The 25,084-nt window shown below is 30.9% G+C and overlaps 1 protein-coding gene across 2 annotated transcripts in view; it reads left to right on the top strand.

The window, feature by feature from the left end:
• Positions 1-7,864: 7,864 nt before the first annotated feature.
• LOC113394656 (solute carrier organic anion transporter family member 5A1) overlaps positions 7,865-25,084 on the top strand; it is a 43,598-nt gene continuing 26,378 nt past the window's right edge. Inside the window, exons 1-2 of one of the 2 annotated variants that reach the window (XM_026632041.2) lie at positions 7,865-8,180; positions 24,700-24,736. The gene's annotated coding sequence lies outside the window, so the exon portion shown is untranslated. The remainder of the gene's footprint in view (positions 8,181-24,699; positions 24,737-25,084) is intronic. The other variant, XM_026632042.2, reaches the window with a different exon arrangement.

Raw genomic sequence — 25,084 nt, 5'->3', positions numbered from 1 at the left:
TTTTTTCATTACCTGGATCCAGCATTTTCTTGTTTATTTTTTTTTTTTAATTGATTTATTTTTGCCAGATATACTTCCGTACAATAAATCACTCAAATTAGTCTTTTACATTAAATATATTGTATACTCTTCTATTACTACTACTACAATGATTACTAATTTTATTAGAAATAATTTCGTAGGAGAAAGACGAAAATATTAAAGAAATCGTAAGAATTTGATATTCGTAACAGGAGTCGGCGCCTAATGTGACCTAATGTTGGAGAGATTCAGATCTAGAATATGTACTGAATACGAAATATTCATACGTAAAGGCAAAGGCGCCAAGCATGATTTAATATGAAGCGCACTCGCTGGAATTTGTACAGAGCAATATATGCTATACGAACATAAAATAATATATGAAAATGTAAAAATATTTCGTCTGTGAGAAAATAAGTACAAGTTTTAGATTGTTTCTAGTATATAAATTCAAGGGACGATTAACCGTTATTAAGAATGCAATTCAATATAAAGTCTTCAACATAAATAATCTCTAAATGTTCATATTCCACAATAATCAACAGAACGTTAACACCGTTCATATACAAATCCTATTACTTCGCTCTATTTCTACGTTCAAATTTCCGTCATTCATTACAAGCGCACACAAAAGAACTTGCTTTTAGCGCAACACTTACCTACTCTTAAAAAGAAAAACTATTTTCACGGATTTACAACGCGACATCGAATACGTTCCAACTTTCTAGTTGAAGACAACATAAAATTATAACTTCATTTAAGTAATCATTTCAATAACGAATAGCAATGGACAACAAAAACCATTTAATATCCGATCCGTTAAAAAAACTGTTATCAATAATATATATCCGATGAAAAATTTAAAACGAAAAAATATCCAATTCACAATTCAACAAATTAAATTTCAACAGTTTATAATATTTATCTTACAACGGCACTATGGAAATAAAATACAAATTTAATCCATTGAAAGTAGCATTACTATATTTTTTATTGTATTATTGTATTAGTAGCATACAATGAAGTAATTCTTTAAATAAAAAAATACTAATATTTAACCTTTTTGCACCATAACCTTTTTGATCTTATGCACTAAGGTTGACTATTGTTAACACAATATTTTAAACAGTCTAATTGAAAGTGACCCTATATAAGTACCTACTACTGGTATTTACAATTACCCGAAAATAAAGGGTATTTTATTATCATATATTATTATTTCACCATAAAACAAACAGTTTTTACTAACTAAATAAAATAAATATAAATAAAATTAATGAAAATATGCCTCTAATATTGAATACTTATTTCGTTTTCTTAGTATATTTTCTCACATAATAATAATAATTCTATTCTTCTATAATTTTATGTTTATTTTATTTTGTAACTGTATAACGTACAAGGCTTTAAGAATAATATGTGAAAATTAATGGCTACATCTTCGAACAAGGTTAGTCTTGCTTGAGTAACGTCTTAGATTTACTTGGCACTTATTTTGAACAATGATACTTCGCCTGAACGAGTAACCCGACCTTGCTGCTTTTTAAACATATGCTAACACATTTTATTTTATTTTACGTTCAAATATTCTACAAAATCTGCCCTTTATATGATAGTAAAATGAATTTAATTGAATTTATAACTACAAATTTAATTAGTGATTTTTTAAAAGAGTTGTAATGCATTTATCAATTCTTAATAACTTAAATGTAAAAAATATTTAAATATTAATTAAAACAAATAAAATTGAAAAAAACATAAAACTCATCGACTATAAAAAAGCAAAGCAACTGGCGGAGTCAATAGCTATTAAAGAGTCCACCAAATATTACTTCGGCGTAACCCCGTCTTAAAACCACCTCGAAAGAACAAAAATATTGTATACCGAATTACTTATATTCAAAGAGTTTGATATCTTGTGTGATAGATTGTAGGCATACTATGTAAATATATATTTACATGTTGTCTTTGTTGGTATATAGAAGTGAAGTTATCGGTTTTCTGTTAAACATCGCTTTGATGTTTCGGTTGTGGTACGTTGTAAACACCCACTTCGAGATCTATTGAAGTACCATCTGGCTGTATATTCAATGCTGCATAGATTTACATTCCATCTCTGTATATACAACACAAAATTCCCTAAAGATATTAATTTATTTTAATTCAAAGATCATTCATAAACAAAATTATGAAATTTATAGTATGCGATTATAAGTTTCTATTCAAGAAAAATAATACACATTAAAAAAAATAGATTTTGATTATATTTTTTAAATTTATATGATACAACCCAACAAATAAAGAATGATTCAAATCAATTCATAAATTGCGGAGATCTGAAGTAAAACAAAACATTCTAATACGAAATCGAAAAAAAAACCTCCTGTTTTGAAGTTGGTTAAAAAATTAACAAAGTAATAATTATAATATTCAAATGCTCCAAATAACTTCTTGCTACAACCTACGTGACTGTTTATAAGAACAACTGTATTATAACAGAACGGTACGCAATATAATTCGGTCACAATTCGTAAATTACGTGTCTGATATGAATACTAAGTTCAATAAAGAAACTACCTTGGGGGTTTTGTTTGAACACAACACGGCACTGCAGCGATCACTAACTCACAGATGACAATGAAGACGTACCGAATTCTTTTATAGATTGCAAATGTAATGCCTAGTGGAAGGGTAGCTGGTGTGCACGTTAGTTCATGCTGGACACGAAATGCATAGAGTTCATGGAAAAACGTCTAATCCGGAGATCTTGGAATTATAATATCTTAATAATTGAGTCATAATGAAATATTATGAGACGAAAACCAAAAATTACTTGCAATTATTTTTTTATACATCTCCTCTGCTTTAATAAATAAAACCCGGCGTCCTTAATTCCTTAACACGGAAATACTTCAAAATAATTTTATAATTGCAGGGAGGGTCTATAAAACCGTGTGGCCCTCAAGTTTCGATACCATATCTTAATGTGGAAAGCGAAAATGGTATATCGATAAATTGTATCGATTGATTCCGGTTTAAAAAATACATATGTTCGTTTTTAATTAGTACTCGTTTATAGTCACAACAAAGTCAATAAAATTAAATTATCTTAACATATTTAATTCCATATAATGTACTGATCTTCAGTTTGATATTGTTCATTGGTCGCTTTTGTTTTCATAAATATAGACCAGTCCTTATATGAACCTTGTGGTCTTGGTTTTTTCAGTCATTTCGCATGATTTCTAGACCCAATTGGTTCCACATCCTATCGTTCGGCTGAATGAAGACCGTGAATGTGAATCTATTATCATGAAAATAATAACAATGACACACTTTCGTAGAATAAATAACTTTAAAAATGTATTTTACGTTTTACACGTTATACAACAAGTCACCCCTTTTTAGAATTTGAGTGAAAAATCTGATCATAACTTCGTTAATTTAATTTTGTAACGAGTGACAGGTCATGAAAATAGCCGTGTCACGATAACATTTCATAATATTACGAAGGGAGGTGTATGCCAAATTGCTTTTTTTTTCATACGTAAACATTTTTATTCATGTGTGTCAAGATAAAGCATTAAAAATCAATCGAATGGTTGACGCTCATTGATGTCAATTTGACAATATCTTATAACGTAATAACTTAAAGCAATTTTAAGAATTATTGAATGATAGTGTTTTCACTGAGACACCAAATAGACACATGTTAAACTTTACTCAATAAGCATACTACTACCCAACCTTACAATGGTAGGTAGGTAGTGTAGGAGCATTTAAAATTAAAAAGGTCAAACACATGTCAGCGACTCATAAGGTAGCAAATTTTACGAAACAAACTTATTTCTGCAATATGCATTTTGGGTGTGTATTTAGTAACTTAATACATCAATATAGTATATTAGTATAATATAGTAAAATAGTATAATAAGTATTTAATTCGAGTGCCTGATATTTCATCATATTTTTCTCATTATACAGATAAGAAACGGAGAAACAATCTATTTTAGAGTCCTATATTTTTAACCAGTGTTTTGTAATGAAAAACTTACCCTGGAGCATCAAAAATTAAACTTAAATTCTTCAAAATATTTCGCTTAAAGGACATAGCTCTCATCGTGGCCAAAAAAATTTTACTTTAAATAAAAGTAAAATATAAATTTGTTTTGTTTTGTTCTATTTTACTTTTATTAAAAGTAAAATTGTAAAACCTGTAATGGTTCTATTCCAAGCAAGATGCGAGATGGAATGATGCCTCGAATTTGTGCTTAGCGGTAAAGGAAAACCTCATGATGAAACCTGGATATGAGTGAAAATCTGACACATGTGTATCGTCATCGTACAATCCTCCAATCCACCAAATATTACAAATAACAATACCGTGGAAACTATAGAAGAAAAAAATATCTGCCTAACGATCATCATGAAAATAGATTCATAGTAAGTTGTAACTCTGTTTCCTTTATGTAACAATACTTTGTTAATGATACTGATATATTTGGATCGGCAAAGGCATCAGTTACATTATATTATATTATATGAGTATACAGGTTTATATAAATACAATGCATGTATGAGGTATTTATACAACGACGAATTGATAGTCAGTATGCCTGAGTCAGTATTTGTCGACCTCCTAGATTATTTGAGAAATGCTTAAGTAAATGGACCCAACTCAAAGGAATTTCGAAATCGCAAATATATATACGTGTTCGTATTTAAACTATCAATTTCTACGTAATTAACGATTGAAATCTATTATACTTATAGTCAAATGTATAATTAAATCCAAATGTCATTCTAAAGTTGCATTCATTAAAAACTGTGTCATATAAAATATTAAATTATAAAAAAATATTTTTCGATGTAAATTAATACAATACATAAAATCTCTTATAAATATATAATATAAATAATATAATATAAACATTTACATTTTAAATATTCTTTTTATTATGTTTATTATTATTAATATATGTATACGTAATAAATAAATATATTTCATAAGATTAATAGTTTGTAAGAATTGAAAAATTCTAAATAGTTATAAACTATAAACGATATCGTAACAAACAAGCATATAAGGTAAACAAGCAGAAAAACCATACATTGCGCAACAATTACTTATAGTTTCTCGATCAACGTGTTTAAGTAACGGTTTGATGGCTGCGGACGGCTGGTCGCGGTTTCGTGTAGCACTTGCTTAGTGCTCATGTAATTTCTAATTACGTCAATTTGCGTGGCCAAAATGACATAAGACTGTTACAATTTGCGCCTAACAAAAGGCACACGCACACTCCGTAAAGACTACAAACAAGACGACGCCCACGTTTTTGTATTACAAATTACGTCTGCCGAAATATCGACAATGAATACGTACGGAATAAATTCTAAGACCGCTGATGTACATAATAATATTACGTTTCAAACATTTTACATGTTAAGAATAATTTAATTAAATAATCTTTCCTATTTATGTTTTTTTTATAGTTCGCGGGCTATTTTCCTTGATAATAATTTGACACTTTATATTCGACCAGATCATATATCTTAAAATAATGTCGATTTACGTTGATTTGATATTTTAGTATGTTCGTAGTTTGTAATATTTAAAATGTACACAATTATGTATTTTTGAGGGCAATGTCGCATAATACACTACATTTTAGCAATACACGATTAGGTTCCTCAATTTGTTTTTAAGTATTAAAGTCGCCATTCGCTTTTTCTTATTTCATATACCTGGCAGATACAGAGTGCTAGAAAACCCTTTAAGAAAGAGTTTGACAGTCTTTTAGGACAGGCCATCTGCCTGACAACCAATGAGGGGTTCTTGGGAATACTTTTGCTGAAAGGTTGGTTTTGCAGACGCTATACAGGTTGTTAAGTCGCTAAATGCTAATGGTACTGACAGAATACAAACAAAAAACCTTTGACGATTATTACAAAAACAGCGATGATGCCTTATATTTTATACTACAAATAGTAAAGTATGATTTAAAAAATATAGCACATGAGATGAGGACATTGCTGCGATCCATCCATTTCATAAACGTTTTAATTGATTTATGCTAAATCGTAAACTTTGATTTGGTTGTTTAACAGGAAATAACTTGATGTGCGCATTGTGTTTTTGGACTTTTGCCCAAAATTATTTATTAAGTATTTTACAGAAAGACTAAATCTAGAGTAAACTGAAGACTTACAATAGTTTTGAAGGCGTATAAGTTTATTAAATTGCTCTTATCCGAACAAGGTAACATTCTGGGTAAGGCGTTGGTTAAATAACAGGTTAAGTAATTGTCAAATTAATCCGATTTAATGAAACTTAATACTTTTAGCCCACTTTAATAAAGTGATTCATCTTATATTACACACAATACTGTTATTAAATGCCCAAAATTACAAATTACGCATACACATAAATAAAAGCTTATATTCAATGAGAACAATAAAAACAAGGGTGACACAACACAATTTACTTCACTCAAAATTGAAAAGTAACATTAAATAAATTTACTATCCAGTCTCTCGGTTTAGAGTATGATTCCTCATATAGGTCCCGGGACGGGTTCAGACACTGTTTTCTAGCCCATTTTTGTGGTAGTACTATAGTGTAATTAAACACCTTACATAATTAAAGCGACTAACTGGCATATATACGCACCGACGAAGCCGCAGGGTCAAACAGGGTGAAATTTTCCACAATTTTTTTATGAACCCTAAATGAATGGAGGATGAAAATAATAATGTTTGAAAAATTTAAATCTTTATAACATAAAATACAGAAATCTTTATGCCTATGTCAATAAGTTAGACACAGTTTTTGAAGCTTTTTATGATAAATTAACACCTAAGAGGGTGAAACTTGTTATTGAATTCATCAATTTTGAAACTTAGAAATATAGAAATCGGTATTTAGGCTTTTTTTATGAGTAAAAAATAACTATTTGACTGCCTCATTGGTTTTGTAGCCGCAAATCCTGAATTCGTGGTACAGACCCTAGGTATGATTGATAAAAATACTTATATAGGTATGATTGATAAAAATACTACACTAGGTTTTCTGTCAAAAGTTTTTGCACTTCCATTCCTCGAAAAGAACGTAAAGCCGTTGGTCCTGCACCTAGTCTTTCCGGTCGTGTCCGATTTGCCGTGATATCGGATTATGAGTGAGGTAATCATCACATGAGGGAATGAAAAATTATATTAATGACGTAATTCTTAACTTTTGATATTAGAAATATGGATTACGCATTTAAGTCATCTGTTTATGAGTAAAATACAGTCGTTGAGCTTGAGACGTTTTTACAAATGTATCATATTACGGAAACTCAGAGTGAAAAATAATATGGATTGTCATAATTTAAAAAAAACTAATAATATAATTTCCTAATAAAATTTGTTGGCTTTCTATATAATATTTTACAGACTGGATATCCCATACGCCATATCCCATATCCCACACTGCTAGCATAAGATAATATTGCCTTAATAGTGTAAATTTTTTGTAGTGAGCATTATTTTAATAATATATTTACTGTGTTACTGTTTTACTGTGTTACTGTTTTACTGTGTTACTGTTTAATAATATATTCGTAATTATGTAATTGGTAATATTTTCATTTACGTCCAAAGCTCTCCCTAGTGAATATAATAAGAACCAGTTCATAAGTTAAATAAAAAATATAGCAACAGATGTCGCTATTGACATAAGTTTGTAAACAATAACTAACACCATCTCGTTGAAAATTACGGAAAACTTTATTTACATATTTGCCACAAGATGTCACTACAGTAAGGCTAAAGAACAGCTGTTCACCGATTGTTTTGCTTTAATTCGTTGTTAACTTCACGTTAGTTCTATACCAGAGACTATAGAAATTAGAAAAGTTATAGTCACAGTCAGTGAGATTTTGCTGTGTGTTGTGAAGTGTTGATTCTTTAAAAATTTTAAAATTTGTTGACATATTTCATTATAAACGATCAAACTATCTCGTATTTTATGCGTGTTGTGTGCATCGGATACTAAATTGAAGCTTTAATTTAAAATATTTTAGTGTCATAAAAATTTTAGTGCCGTGCTACCTTTCACAAAGAGATTTGGGCTTCTTTACCCGTGCGCATTTTGCAGATAACCAGTCATAGCAGAGATTGTAAGTAGACATTACAATTTTTCTCTTACTTTGTGCATATTTCTAAGTTAACTTGCAATTTACATTTGTTTCGGATGAGCTTTTGTTGTTAGGCAAGCATTAAGTAAGCACTAACGTCGAAAGCTTCAAACCTTCAGCATAAACAAATCTCTCATTTCATATTGACGTTTACAGCATTTAAATATGTAAATATAACTATGTCATTGCATATATTGTGTCGAGAATGAAAGAAATATGTTTACTTATTTGCATATTTAATCGAATTATAATCATAGGTAAAAATTACATGATAAATGTATCGATATTGACATTTTCTTAGTTGTAATAACCTTGTAGGAACATATTAATGAGTTATTTTATAGATTTTAGAAAGTATCTAGATGAAAAGACATAAATATAATGAAACAAAGGTCAGATTCCATTGCAACTTTAAAGTGCAAAAAAATATTGCCATAATAAATTTTATGTATTCTAGAGGTGATAGTTATTATTCAGAAGTAAAATTTTCGTTTTGTTCATTTGATTATTTAATTTGTTTAAAAACAATGCTTCAAAGAACAAGTTTATCATAAATTTACTTAGTGGTAGGGCTTTGTGCAAGCCCATCTGGGTAGCTACCACCCACTCATCAGATATTCTACCGCCAAATAACAGTACTCTGTATTGTTGTCTTCCGGTTGGAAGGGTGAGTGAGCCAGTGTACAGGCACAAGGGCATAACATCTTAGTTCCCAAGGTTGGTGGCACATAGGTGATGTAAGGAATGGTTAATATTTCTTACAGCGCCTTTGTCTATGGGCAGTGGTGACCATCAGATGGCCCATATGCTCGTCAACCAATGCCATAAAAAATAAATAAATAAATCAAAGGTAACTTTACTGCATAAGCAATGCAGTATTGTAAATTGAATAACAACATCTGATCTTTTTTTTATGCTTACCTCCCAACAAAGAAATATGTAAAAGTTAAAATACTAAAATGTTTATTATTCTATTTAATACTCTGAAGACTCGACCATACAATTATACAATTATCTACCTGTAAAAAGAAAACCAAAAAAAAAAACTTTGGATAAAGGGTAAATCACTATATATATAAATTTTTAGCCTTTAAAGTATCAGACTCATACACATTACATTGTTAGTGAACTCCAAATTTGATGTTTATCTTTGGACAATTCTTGATGGAATATTTGATTAATATTTAAAAATGAACCAATCCAGCCAATCAATCTACTTGTGTATGTAAAATTTTTGATGACAGAAAAAAATTCTGCTATCTGTTTAATACTCCTTTTTGTGAGGTACCAAACCCGTGACAACCTCCTTTTTATTTTAGACTGTCATTGGTACCTAATAATTTCAATATTTTATATCCATAGTTCATTAAGATATTATTTTCATTGAAATAACAGATTTTGGAACATTTTCATTACAAACTGAATTCCATGCTGACGAAGCAGTGGATTTTGCTAGTATTTCATATTTATATAACTCTTTATAGTAACAGCTACCTATTTGTTATGATGACTGATCTTATCTGGACTGGTACTCTTAACAGTTAATTGTAATACCTTTTTATTGGTAAAATTTTAGAGTGCCAACTTAGGTGCTTTTATTTACTTTTTTTCTATTTCTTGCCTTTATTTACACTCATTGAGCACAATATATTCAGTCAATATCTTGAATAGAATAAATGCTTTTTTGTCTATCAAAATATGAGACATTCGTCCAAAAAAAGTAACTGATAATTGAAAATTCGGCCCTTAATTTAATTTTGACATGCTGGCCTTGAACATTCATGAATTGTACAAATAATGCATCCGGAAACACTACGACAAACCAATTTGTATAGGTCAAGGTACTGCGTCTGAATTAAAACTTTCATAACCTAAAATAATAATCATAATACAGATAGTATTATAGCAAGGATTTTGGTACTAACGTATTAACGCTACCGCAGCAAAAAAAATACTGATAGTGCGCCAATATACGTTAGGTTAGTTTGTATTTATTATATATAAAAAAAACCTAACTTATATTTTTTAGTAAAGTACCGGGATTCTTTTGCAAATAATTTCAGAAGTTATCACTTCCATAACTTTGGTTTTTGGTTTGCCTATTTAAAAATAATACATGCAGTGCGTTTCGGATAAGGTAAAACCTTTTACATAATATAATTAAATGAGTAGATGTGATTCGCAGTTTCACTCGCTTTAAATTTAGAATATTGACGTGAAAGGCTTGAATTCAATGTTCTTGTATAAACGCTTTAGATGGTAAAGGGGATGACGATAAAAGTTAAAACACATATATAATAGGAAAACAGAAACGATTGGCGTCGATCGGAAACCTTCTCGTAAAATAATTCGAATCGAATTTTTGAAATTGTTTTCATTACATAAACTTAACCTTCTTGTTAACATTGTTATATTTTATTAAAGCATTATCTAAATTGATTATGTAACTTGTTCTGACACAACATCAATGTTTTTTTAACCTCTTTTTGTCACCGTCAAAAGGTTAAATATCAGTTTTTATTTACTTCAAATTATTAAAAGCGTGCGTTGTCCGTACTTTAAAGAATAACACTTTGACCGTTTGCGATGTAACATTATTATAGACTTTAAATATATACTTAATTTAATCTACCACCATCACAAGTTGTCGGTTTTACTTTATTGTGTATATAAATAAGATAAATTATTGTGTAAAATGACAAAAGAGAGTGGATCTAAACCATTAATTCAGGAGGTACGTAAATAATTAACATTTGCATCGGTTAAGTGGAAGAGTAGAGTGGGTCACTTTACGTTTCCGCATCGTTCGACGCACGACAATGCGGATCCGTGGCTAGCCAACTATAGTGTTCCGATAAATGAACGACCAGCGGTTGAATTCAATATAGCAGGTAGTAAGAGCAAATTAGGAACTGCCAAAGAGACCGAGCCAACTGGGTTAAATGATAAACAACAAAATACTCTTTATTAAAATACGTTTTAAGGTTAATTTTAATTAAATATTACCAACGAGGAAACTCAGTAGTTACCCGTTTCTTTCCTGTCAAATACATTATGCAGCAAAGGGAAATTTTGTAACAATATAAAGTAACTAGCGGGCCGGTACGTACTTCGCTACGTATAAAGTGATATAATACAAAAATGAGTTAGAACATCGATTCATTTCCTAAAAAAATATATTTACTTAATTGCTATTTAATAAATTAATTCAAAACATTTGGATCAACAATATTTTTGGTTTTTCCATTTTGAGTGTGAATAAACAAACGCCTGGGGGTACCGACTCTGGAACAGGCAACATAAAGTTGGCCGTGTGATAAACATGATTCTTCCAAATTCACACCACAAATGTGAAGTGTTTGCCCTTGGGCCCTGTTGATGGACATCGCAAATGATAAACGAACAGGATATTGTAATCGTTTGAACTCGAATGGCATATCAGTTTGAAACATAGGGATACGCGGTATCAAATAAACTTCACCTTTAGATTTACCAGTTAAGATCGTAGCTTCGATCAAATTTGGCAATAACTTTTTCACTGCCAATCTGGTGCCATTACACAGTTTTGGTGGATTCATATTTCGCAATAATATAATTAAAGAACCAACTTTCAGATTTAAGCAGTGCATACCAGCCGGTTCCAATGAATTTAAAAATTCAACTAGAAAATTCAATGCCTCATCTTGATTCATAGCACTGTCAATTGATTTATATGTCGTGATAACACCTGGCAGCTTCTCTTGAATTTGAAAATTAATAGCATTGATATGAATGCTCTTTGGTGCTAAAATGGCGTGTTCGCTCAACCAATCATGATTTATATAATTCTGAAGAATATTCGGAAAAACACATTCAATCAATTCATCTATCGATTGCACAAAATAAAAAATAAAATAGTACAAAAATTGTTCGGTATAGCGATCAATCCATTGGTCCTGTCGATTTGTATTTTGCAATCACCAATTTCTAACAATTGTTTTGAAAAGTCATGAGCAGCTGGATCATTTTGTAGGTTAATACGCATATTAATGTTTAGTGTCAATTTTTGTACATATCTCCAAAGAACTGATGACTTCAAACAGGCATTTATTTCATATATTTCATTTATTCATATGCCGTGGGCTACCAGTAAACGAAGATGGCAATATAGTCAATCGCCCGAAGTCATTTACATTAGCATCATTCGCTATCGCATCTTGCAAATGAATATATTCTTCGGATCTTAATTTTGCTTGGTTGAAACGAATAAAATTAAGACGTTCAGTTTCTATTTTGGCATACATATCAACGATGTACTGATGATATAGTTTACCACATCTCAAGATATAATTTTGTGCTTGTGGACGAACCATCAATCGATACGAATAAAAATTCATGGCACTAACTTTTTTCTGTATATATAGACCTGAAAATAAATGCAAAATGTGACTTTGGAAAATAATACAAATGAAAATGTCAACACACAGAAAATAGGATAATTATTTACCGGTTTGTGGATCAGTCAATGGTATATTGATATGGTAGCCATCGTCACCTTTCCAATGCAATATTGGGTATTGTAATGCATCATAACTACGATGAAGTTCTGAAACACGTTGCAATTCCTCATTTCTGCGTTGAAGTACAATATCACGGGATTCAAATTGATCACCAACAATTACAATTGCAACCTCACCAATTGTCGGTGCATTGAATCGCCTGGCATGCTCTCCAAAAGGTGTTCTATCAGCCCTTATTACGATTTTGTGATTATCAGATGGCATACGATCGAGAGCAATTTTAAACAATTGAACTAATGCGTTATGCTGATGGAAAAACCATTGTAGCTCTCGAATAATTTCTCGTCTTGTATTAGAAACGTTGATCCAATTCACGATTTTCCTCACCAATAAAATAAATTTGCAAAAATTGATGATCAGCGTCGGGGTACGGCAATAACAAACCAACTTGATGATAAATCTCTCCCTGAATCTGTAACATGTATTGTGTAATATTATGTAATATTATGTAATTAAATATTAAAAGTGTAATATTATGTAATTTTAGGTTGTTGGATAAGAATTTTTAAAACTATCGAATACTTTATGATTAAGATTGATATAAATATGGGACAATCCAGTTAAAGTATTTACCTTAAACGTCGGCATGAAATTATCTCTAATAATTTTAGTAGCACCAAAAGAAGTCATTTGAAATACCGAATTGTATTGTTGAATATGACTAAAAAATGCTTCGATGTTTGAGATGTCCCAAATATTAATGAATATAATGGTTCGGGTGGAATTTCTAATGCTGGCAATCTAACTTTGCCATTAGCACAACACATACCGGGCGTTTCATCTGAAAAATTTGCCGCATCACAGTGTGGACATATTACGTCCATCATTCCAATGTATCCGTACATACTATAATCAATCTGACTGTTGTAATTAAAAGCAGCACACATCGTTTCAGTCAAAGTATTATGACGTATTCGTGATCGCCGTGGAAGATTCAGTACAGGCACAGGGTCAGCAGATCTATTTCATGCACTACGTTCACGCTGCGATGCATTAGCTTATGTGCATTCATCTGCAGTCTGTGATCGTCTTTGTGATGTCCCATAATTTGTATTACGCGTTCGCCGACCTATATTTGCTTGTCTGGCTCGTGGCATTGATCCTTCATCCTTCATATACAAAAGAAAAAATGAAATTGAAAACAAATTGCTACATTAATAGTGGTGTATCAGTATTTATACATGTGTGTCTGGAAATATACGGGATGAAATATTGGTGGTTATTTTCCCGCAAGATATCGATTCAGTTTCGCGTAAAAATAAAAATACAAAAGGAGTAGGTATTGACTACTAAATCAATTCTTTGCGGGAAAACAACCAACAAAATTTCACCCTGTACCTATATAACTGCATTCGTTGTCAATGTTTAAAAAATTGTCAATAAAATAATCCATTACAAAATAATAAAATACACAGCAATGTTTTTTTCAAATTAAGAAACACACATACATGTAATCACTTCAACAGTTCAAAATTTACCGTTTGTGTAAATGCGTTTGACAATTTAATTCAAATAAAGCGTGCTAACTACATGAAACACCGACAGCGCACTAAAAAACTGAGTAAAAGTTAAAAATTGAAAGTACACGCTACTTTTAAAACTACAAAAGTAAATAAATATTTATATGATCTTAGTTTTTAAATAGCTAGCAATTAAGTAATATATATTTTTTTTAAAATGAATGGATGTTCTAACTGATTTGTTATTTCTAATGACAGCTCAATCATTTTTAAAATAAGAAATTGTGTTACATGCCAGTATTTAATGCTATGATGAAAATACTTTGAAATCACTACACATAAATATAATATAATAAAATAATAGCTTGTCGTAAAGAACAAAATTGCATAGATTCGATGCAATTAGTATATAATGTGGTTGATGTCATCTGACATTAGGCATTATTTACTAGTAGATGTAGATACATCTACTAATAAATAATGCCGAAGAGTATGTTTGCATGAACACGCTAACTTCCACTTCTGAATCAATGTGATTTAAAGAAATCTATTTGGTTTAGATAGACCATTTATTGAGGAGGTTTATAGACCACATAATATGCTACGACTTACGTTATTGCGGGCCAATAATGAGCGCTGCAACGTTTAACACGAGTGAAATCACGCGAAGGACCTAGTCAATACTAATATTATAGAGATAAAATTTCTTCGTTTGTATGTAAATAGCTAAATTATCCCTGAGTGTTATATGGTTGAAAAATTATATTTATATGATATAATTATTTTTATTAATTAATTTCGCCCGTGCGAAGCCGGGGCGGATCGCTTGTAATAAATATAAAACTGATGTATCAGAAATTTTAATAACGGTGAGACATGATTTACGATGCGTCTTTGTTATTATACACGCAGTAACAATCTTGACCCAGTTTTCGGACCTAATTCTTATTAATTCAATTATTCAGTTAACACTTATCATCACGTTGTTTATTGTGTACTGTAGACCACATAGCTGACGACCTCTTGCTTTGTAATTTACAAGCGAGTTCATACAACTGAACAATTTTATTACGCTTAGATATGTATTAAAATCAATTTCTCGTTTATATTTTAAGTTTTGGAATAAATTAGAATTATTAAAACGTTATATACGTTTATATATATACGTTAGATACGTGATATTTAAAGAGGAAGAGTTTCATTCATTTGATAAAAACGAAGTAGCCTCGTCATACTTAATGCGGCAAATCGTTTAGGCTCAGATAATGTCAATGACACGATCTTGCCTCTCAACTCAGTTATCTATCAAACTTATCATTGAAGTAATTCACGACAGTTAAAGAAAAAAATAGAATAGTTTCCGCAATGAATTCATTATAATTGAACTTGTTATTGCAAAGATGATGAAAAAATTATTGTAACTTAGCGTTAGCATTGAACATCCGTTTAATACGCGCATTGCGGAACACTGCGAGCGTTGTGCTAAATACTGCTATAACACGCAAGCTATCAATGAGATCGAAGAAACAATGAAGATGTTTGGAACTAAATCCTATTTAAAAATTAAACGATTGATTTGGTTGCCTCAAGTGAAATACTTAAGTTATGTCTCGGCCCTGAGTCCTGACGCAAGCGCTTGCGCAAGACTGTTGCGGCTGCGGCTCGACCGACCGTGCCATGCTCCGGCGAAATCTACCTTCCGTGCTATTCAAAAGTCTCAACACAACACTGCGTGCATTTCATTACCATCTCATAATTTCATTCAAATGTTATACATAATAAACTGATCTTGGTTATTATGTAATTATAATATTGTAGCTTTAAACCAGTTAGGAAGTATATATCTTTATATACATATATTAATATTTTGTTTGTGTTATATACACCGAACTCTTCTTAAATAGTTAAAAAGATTTTGATTTAAAAAAAAATGTGTAATTTAGTGTCCCTGAATGGTTTTGATTGGAGCACCCAGTAGGTGCTATCTGAAAGAAAATAAAAACCCTATTTCACCCGTACGAAGTCGGGATTGGCACTAGTAATATTTCAAAAGGCATTCGTTGGTACGAATTATGTGGAATAATAATAATGTATATGTACCTATGAAACGTGATTTTTGGGTCGTATCATGTAAGATCATCAAAAAATATGTAGAATTCTTTCAGTGTGCCAGAATTCTAAGTTTAAAAAAAAGTTATAGGCACAGTGTACATTATGTTATTCGTACATTTTCATCAATATATCAAACAAAAGATAACTTTATTATATTCAAACTATCAAGATAGAAGGGAATTAGAACTACATTCAAATCAAACAGTCCAACTGCATTTCGAAATCTTATTATATACGCGATAAAACAACACAAGATACTTACTTCATAAATAAAAAGTCAATTTACAATTTAAAATAATCGACGGGTTCCGCATCATAAAATTAATTTAATCGACTGTCTGTTTTCTACAAATATCATGATACGATAACAACGCCGGAAATATCAGCAATAAATCAAGTACTGCATAAATCATTTCATTTGTTATAATATGAACCACGCCGATTGGATAACGTAACGTTTTCAAAAATTAACATGTACATGTAACTTTAATACTACAGATAAAACATTATGCATGTAATCGTACTAGCTCGTAATGTAGTGTAATGTATTTTCTTTTAATTCATTTTATTAATTTTCATATAAAGGCAGTCGTGCCACTGTTTCACCTGATGACATATTTTACCATACGCTCGTGAATATAGACAATTTTTTATACCGTTAATACGTCATCTATAGGATCCTAGTTGTTATGTCCCGGTAATTACTCTAAGTGTCATGTAATTAAACTGGCTCACTGATTCTAAACATAATGAGACTTGTATAAATTTATCAACAATAAAATCTTCGATAGGCTTAAAGAATCCACACTATGAGCAACAAAGATAAAAAAAAGTGTCCCATGTATCAACCGATAATGTATTTTATGTGTGACATATACATATGTCTACAACACTAATACGGATGCCGCTGCTTATACTAATCTCTGTAAATGAACGACATTTACTTGATTTAATGGTTTCAATTGAAGTTAAAAATAAATACGGCTTGTTATGTACATGTGTTTAACGAAATCGCTTCTTATGATCTATTTATTAATAAAGAAAATGAGTTCACACAAATATCATCTATATCCTATAGCACTCAGGTATTATGTACGTTTCTACTAGTGAAAACTATTTTTTTAAATGAATCATCAGTTCCGGAGATTACCGCCTAAATTAAAAAAAAAAATCAATTTTTACATCTATATAATATTCATTTATAAGTCTAATTTGACGCTTTGAAACAAAGCAACTGTACACTTAAATAATATAACCTTTTCTATCAAATCGTCCCAAATTATGATGAATTATGATCAATGTATAAACCTTAGTAAATAATTAACTAAGAAACGTAACAAAATACTTTTAAGAAAGTATTGTAACTTGCATATAAAAATATATATCTTATGCCCTGATAATATATCTGGATCTAAAGTACACAATACATGTATGAATTTTGGCCTTGTTCGTAATGAAAATTTCGATATTTTCCGCCAATAGTTTACAAAATTGGCTGTTTGTTTTCTATACCTTAATAAGAATTGCACTTTGTTCAGGTAAATGGTTATTATAGCAATTTTCATACATGTCAGACGAGGGGCCATCTTTTTATTCAATTATGAACTGTAGAACGCCCTTATAGTAATCCCCTAGGTAAAATCAAACTTTTTTATGGCATCGGTAGGCGGACGGGCAAAAGTGCTATCCGATTAGTATTGGGTAACTGGTCACCACGGCCCATAGAAAGAAATAAAAAAAAAATGAAATGTATTACGTCACTTCAGAAGCAAAACTTTATTGATTATTTAAAATGGGTCACCTGAATGGCCTGTCACCACCACGTTGGCGCTGTAAGTAATATTAACCATGCCTTACATCGCAAACACGCCACTAACCTTGGGAACTAAGATATCCTATCCCTTGTTACACTGGCTCACTCACCGTTCAAACCTTGCGTCTAGGTAGTAAAACGCATGATGAGTGGGTGGTACCTACACAAACTGGCTTGCAAATAACCCTACCTACCATTAAGTAAAACTAAAACTACAACATTCAATAGAAAATATTCTGAACGCGAAACCAAACATTTTATGTCAATAAAACGTGTATTATTTAACCAAGACAGAATTGTTATAGTCTCTGTACCTTGGTGAGGAAGCAGTCGCCGTTCAGCATTTATATTCCAAGTAACAATGAATGGACAAGGACAGACCACCAGTGTGCTGTCAGACTGTTTTGTCGCCCCTTTGTTCGAAAATGTTGAACATTTCACACGACATATTTCGTTGATTAAATTTGTAATAATTATTTTGAAAATATATGGATTTCTAAACGCTTTATTATGAATATTACGCTGAGATGGCGCAGTGGTTAGAAGAGTTGAGTCTTAACGAAATATAACGGATTCAAATACTTAAAAGTATTAATGAATAACCCTTTACTTAATTTGTGTCAATAGCTCATTTAATGAAAATCGATCATATGTGGATTCAATAATTAATATATAAAGGTAATCCGCATAGAAACAGCATGATGACAATAGCTCAAATTGTTCTCTACAAAGGGAGAGCTGTAATCGCACTGTGACGTTCGTCATTGTACTTAACGCCTATATATTAATTTATTTATAGACATTCGAAACACCATCGATATACATATATACAAATTATCAAGGTAAAGTAGGACAGAAGTTCTTTTTTTAAGTTAAGTTAAACATTTATAACAACAAAACTAAACACTACATTACTATGTTAATTCAAACAAAAAACATGAACAACAAGATGAAAGAACATATAAGAACTTATCACTATTTAAGCAAAAGAGGTTATCATTTTCCTAAAACTCTTGCTTTTGAATATATTTTAAATCAATATCATAAGAAGCAATACTAGAGAATACGGTACGTACGTATATCATTCCTTATTAATATTTAGAGATTAGGCATAAGAAACCTGCATGCTTACAATTATTTAATCTTTTGTTTTAAAATAAATATCATACTGAGGTACCTACCTCATCAAACCCGCCAGTCTTTAAATACTTTGCATTACCAAGAACTCTTCAAAGGATCTTTTCAAATGAGGCAGGTAGGCAGGACAAAAATAATAAGAAATACTTGTTATAAAATTAAATTGTAAAACTATAATGTCACGAGTTTTGATTTCCTTTAAATAATTCCTCGTATCGACTACTAAGTGTGCTTCTATATTATCAATTAGTGCTAAGTCGAATTTATGCGTAAATATAACATTATGTATAATCAATTCTTTCTAACATTAAATAAATTCCTGATTTTGATGTAATAGCAAGAAATTTTTGAACACCATAATTAGAATGAGGCCACATGCGACCTTGCAAGGCTGTTGGCGTTTTATTAAGGTGTGCTCCCCACTCAAAGGCGCACCCCAACCGATGTAATAGCTCCCACCTTAATCTCACCCTTACGTTTATCAATTTTCATACCTTCACTTACTTTACTAGGTAGCTTCTATATTTTTTTTACGTCGTATTTGAATCTACATTATATAATATTTAACACTATACGCAAACATAGTCCTCGATAAATTACACCTAAAATGCTTTATATCGATTTCCGTAATAAAAAACCGGTCGTAGTCATACTAATATGGAGAGGTCTACTTTGTTGGCATTTACCAAAGGTAAGATTATATATTGGCATATTGACGACGTTTTTAATAGGCGCCTTTTAAACAAATACTTATTTTTGTCATTATATACGAAACAAAAATCACCAACCAATTTAAATAAAGATTTCAAGTGCTGTAAAGGAAAGGGTCCTTTGAAATTACAAGCATAATAATAATTCTAGTCGTGATGTGAGGTCATACTGCACTTTCTATAATGAACAATAGTGTGTCGATCGCTTGAAATATAATGTAAACACCAGCATATAAGGTGCACATTACAATATCACTGACAAACCATTTAAGAATGAGTAAGAACAAACAAAGAAATATTTAAAACGTCAATGGGAATACGCAGTTATCACTTAAAAATAACAATACGACGTCTACTACGTAACTGCTTACCATAACAAAAACTGTTTATGGCTGTTGTAACGTTTCGTCCGTAGATAACTTACAATTTCTCGGTAGTAGACATAACTATATCTAATGCTTGACACGTTTTATATATTATTTGTGTGATATATATGTTTTTTAATGATTTCTATAATGTAACATGCCACGTATGGATATGTATTTCGTGACTAATAGAGGTCAATTGGAGACAGCTATCAGTTCAGTGCACAAGCCGATGACCTCATATCGTATTGCGCAGATGGTGCCCCGAATTTGCATCGGAATAGGCCACGACGCGTCCCAATTGTCCTTAACGTAGAATATATAACAGTGTAATTGATTTCTTAAGAGAGTAATGTACTATTATTAACGAATGCTTTAATACTAAGAACCAACATTGTAACGAATTTCGAGATATATATAATTTATGTTTGTGTTGGTGTGTGGATAATACAAGGGTTTGGCACACGAGTGTAACCGAACACCGTCAATCTGTATACCCCACGCGGACAGTGTCAGTGACCAAAAGGACCAAGGCGAGAGCTAACGAGCCCTAACATTATAAAAAAGGATCACAAAGCACAAAATCTAACTGGAGACGCATTATGACCGGTTCGTGTCGAGTGTTGACTCATTCCGTGCAAGTGAAAAATTCCGCTCATACCATTATTATAATATAATCTAATAAAATATGTTCTATATAATATAATGCGAAGCCTCTCAACAAAACACGTGCCGTCTGTATATGTAGTAGACCAAACATACGATCTTGAATACTTCAGCTCCCTAATCCATTTGTTTTCAAATAACCTCACGAATAACGTACCAATGGATACAAATCGGTCGACCTATCATAATTGAAATCTAAACGTATATCCACTTTATATGAGATTAGTAGACGTCCCAGCTATCGACTTAATTAAAGTTGTAAAGTACATTTCACAATGTACCACAGATAATAAATGCAATTGCCAAAATAAATTTCTACTGTTATAATTAGAACAATTCTATCATTTGCTTAAAATATGAATCGGTAACATATTGGTCGCCAATATTTTCTTATTGGTCTTTGGTTTGTTTTTAATTAAGATATAGAATTAAATTGTCACTTAGCAAGTTATATAGATTGAAATTTCTAAAATTCAAATCAATATTGTTGTCTTCGTTACGTGATATAAAATTGACGAAATGAAATCAAATCAAAGCATTTTTAATATAATCTTTCCTTTAAAACTGTTTGTTATAACTGACTATATCATAGAACCGAGAACAATTGCATCTAGAATGCAAATATTTGGGACAAAGTTTTATTTTATAACGTAAGCTTCCCGCAAAGAAAGCATTTTTGAAAATACAAGTTTATAAGATGAAATGGTAGTGGTTACTATGTATGCAGCGATTCACTAAGCTTTAATATAATTTTTAATTCGATTCTTCCCTAAATGAAGTATTCAAATCCGCATCGATAATTGTAGGTAAGTGTTGCAAGTGCAAGATGAATCAGTGCGGGTACGCGACGATGACCCGCGGACGGTCGCTCACCTCGACAGCTTGTCTAGGTTCCCGCCTAACATAGATTGCATTGCACTTCGCAACACTATTATGTATAAGTTTAACGATCATATATAAAAATGTATCAATAACACGCGCTAGTTGTGATTCCACGAACTTCATACACAGGATTTAAACTGTAAATGCGAGACGGATGCAGAACTAAATTGAGAGGGCCAATTTAATTACTCCCATCCCAAAATTTGTTGACAGGTAAAAGTCGTTCTGCTTTTTCGTTTAATCTAGCATATAATGTTATCATTAAATGGTTTAACAACGTCATATTACATAACTTAGAAGATTAAATGGATGCTATTTGAATGGTGAAATCACCGGGATTTCCTATGGGGAGAAAGTTATGGCGTAGTAACAATGACTCACTCCTCTGGCAAATATATCTCAATAAAAATATTTTAAACATGAATCGTGATTCTAGATTATATATATTTCTAATATGATATATAAATAGCAATAATGTAGTACTATACATATTTATATAAATATAAAAATTAATGCTCGGGTTGGTTCTTATTTTTTGTGTTGACGCGTCGTTCTTCCGATTTCATTGAAACTTTATACAGTTGTTGTTTGCACTCGTGCGAAGGGTTCTCGTATAGTTCCATTAACGTACAATAGCTGGCGTGCAAGGCAGATCCGATTATTGTTTAAAAGATAATATAAAATTAAAAAAAAAAAAAACGACGGGAATATTTTTCCTGGAATTTAAATTGGCCCCAACTAGAAGTATACCGCCCTAAACAACAAAAGGTATTATCTAAATTGGTTCATAGATGAAAGAGTCACGAAGGAACTAACAATAAAAAAAAAATACAACCGAATAGATAATTTATTTTTTAAATCGGCCAATAACATTGCAACGCACGCGGGCTATTGACTAGTTTTATTTAAACAATTAATTCTACCTTACAAAATGATAGTTTTTATATGAATTCTTGCCCCTTATTACTATACTATGAAAAAGTTTATTTACGAGTACATTTTATAAAGGCATCAAATTTTAATTAATTTAAGTAGGGCTAACGTTTTATAAAAATGTGACATGTCCAGTTCCGGTTAAAAATAAAACTTTGCAAAACAATGCGTGCATGCAAACAGGTATAGAAGGTGAATGTCAGACCCATGAGACAACCATCGCATACTAATATTATAAATGACTCAAAGTTTCTAAGCATAATGAAATACCTACACTAATCGTATTCACTGTTACCTATATCTTATTTATTGAAATTAAATTGTCAAGGTTGAACTTGAACGCAGCGTTTCGTTTTATAACTTTTCAAAATTGAACGTTTCTTACGTTCACTTGTGCACGCTCTTTTTTGTTTTATAGTAATACGATCATATATACGACCAGTTATACGAGTAACAAAAGTGAATAATATATTTATTTTGCAAGGTATGGATAAATTATTAATATTGACAGTTACAGGTTTAACTGGATAAGATTAAATTGTATTTTTATTTTAAATATGCAAATGTGAAATCTGTTATTTAATCAAGTCTTAACGAAACACGGGTTTTGTAAAATAAGCGAGACTCGGACAGAGTCATGCATTAGTTACAATCCTTCCAATCGATCGTACTTTAAAAAACAATCATCAAATGTCCAAGTAATTTGAGCAATTTGAAACGAACGGTTCGATATGAAGTTATCACGCGAACTTAGTTTCAAGCTAGTCCCAAATTTTGTAACTTTACATTAATAAGTATTGCATTCATGTAGTGGATACATTTAATATTTTAAGATGTAAATGCTACCCAAAATTATCATTAATGGCCACGCTATGCATAGTCCTTATCACTCCAAAATAGTTTTTCGTCATTGTTTACCCAACTTCAGTAATATTTATTCACGTTGATAACTGAAGAGGCGCTGTAGGGTTCTGCTATTCAGAGCAATTGAAATATGCTCGTGATATTGGATATCGTTAAACAAATGTATACAATGCTGGAACAATTTGCTTCAATGCCGGTACTTCCGGTTGTCTATGAACGTTAAAATATTAAATATAAAAATATTGTTGTCATAGATACAACGTATGTATTCGCTACAGCCGATTTGAATTGCAAAAAATAATCTATGTATTATTAAGAGACCAATAATATTCTGGTACAAATCGAAGTAGTTGTTCGTTTTTTAAGTGTCTTAATAAAAGGAGATGTATATATTTGTTAATTCGAAAGGTTCGTGCAAAAATATATGAAGAAAATAAGTGAATTTGAACCACAAACAATGCTAGTTTCCCAAAATACATTGCAAACGACACACTAAAGATAAAGTGCACTTTATACGATACCAAGGAATAGTGAGAAATTAAATTTGTTAAGCCTATCCTTAAGTGTACATTATAAAATGAAAAGAAATAAATTTGTCCCCAAGACATCTATATTTTATCATTAAACAAATTAACTCTTTCACGGAAATATAGTATGACGAATTGAAATGTATGTTTGCTTAATTTGATTCATAAATTTAATAATAAAAAAATAATGCTTTGTACACATTGTCATGCTTAAAATCTTCAACTCATATATTTTCACAAGAAATTATTATTTAACTTCATCTATGGACCAAGGCTTGCAATTGAATTTCAAAGCCAGTTGAACTGACCACCAACAGCTAACTAATTGAGCTGAAAATTGCCAACACTATCGGCGCTGGTGAAAATACAATTTAGTATTCTACAATTGGATAATATTTTATTAGATTTTGTGCAGGGATTTATTAAAAGTTTGTTATAACGAGGTTTTGTTTAACTTGATTTACTTGTTTCAGATCTTGATACGTCTGGAATGATACATACGTGTTGAAGGTATTTTTAAGTATTATTATTATATGTAATATGAACTACACACTCACATTCGCATACAAAATAAATACATAAATACAGTTCAAAATTATAACTACAGTTACTCCAGTATATATATTTATTATTATTATTGGTACGTATATCCCAAATGATTGTTTGTTGTTTTGACATCTAAACTTAATTAAAAATTCGTTGAAATATTACAGTAGCTCTTTGATCAATACACGAAAATCTATATTAAACATTGTTACATTATTTGAATCATTGTTGTGTTGTGTTACGCATTGTGTCCAAGTAAACTACGGTCTTCCCAGATGAATTAAATAATATGTACCGAGGTAAATATTATTT

The sequence above is a fragment of the Vanessa tameamea genome, chromosome 2, assembly GCF_037043105.1.
Source record: "Vanessa tameamea isolate UH-Manoa-2023 chromosome 2, ilVanTame1 primary haplotype, whole genome shotgun sequence".
Classification (NCBI taxonomy): domain Eukaryota; kingdom Metazoa; phylum Arthropoda; class Insecta; order Lepidoptera; family Nymphalidae; genus Vanessa; species Vanessa tameamea.
The sequence above is the reverse complement of the archived record's forward strand: the minus strand, read 5'-3'. Positions and strand labels throughout refer to the sequence as shown.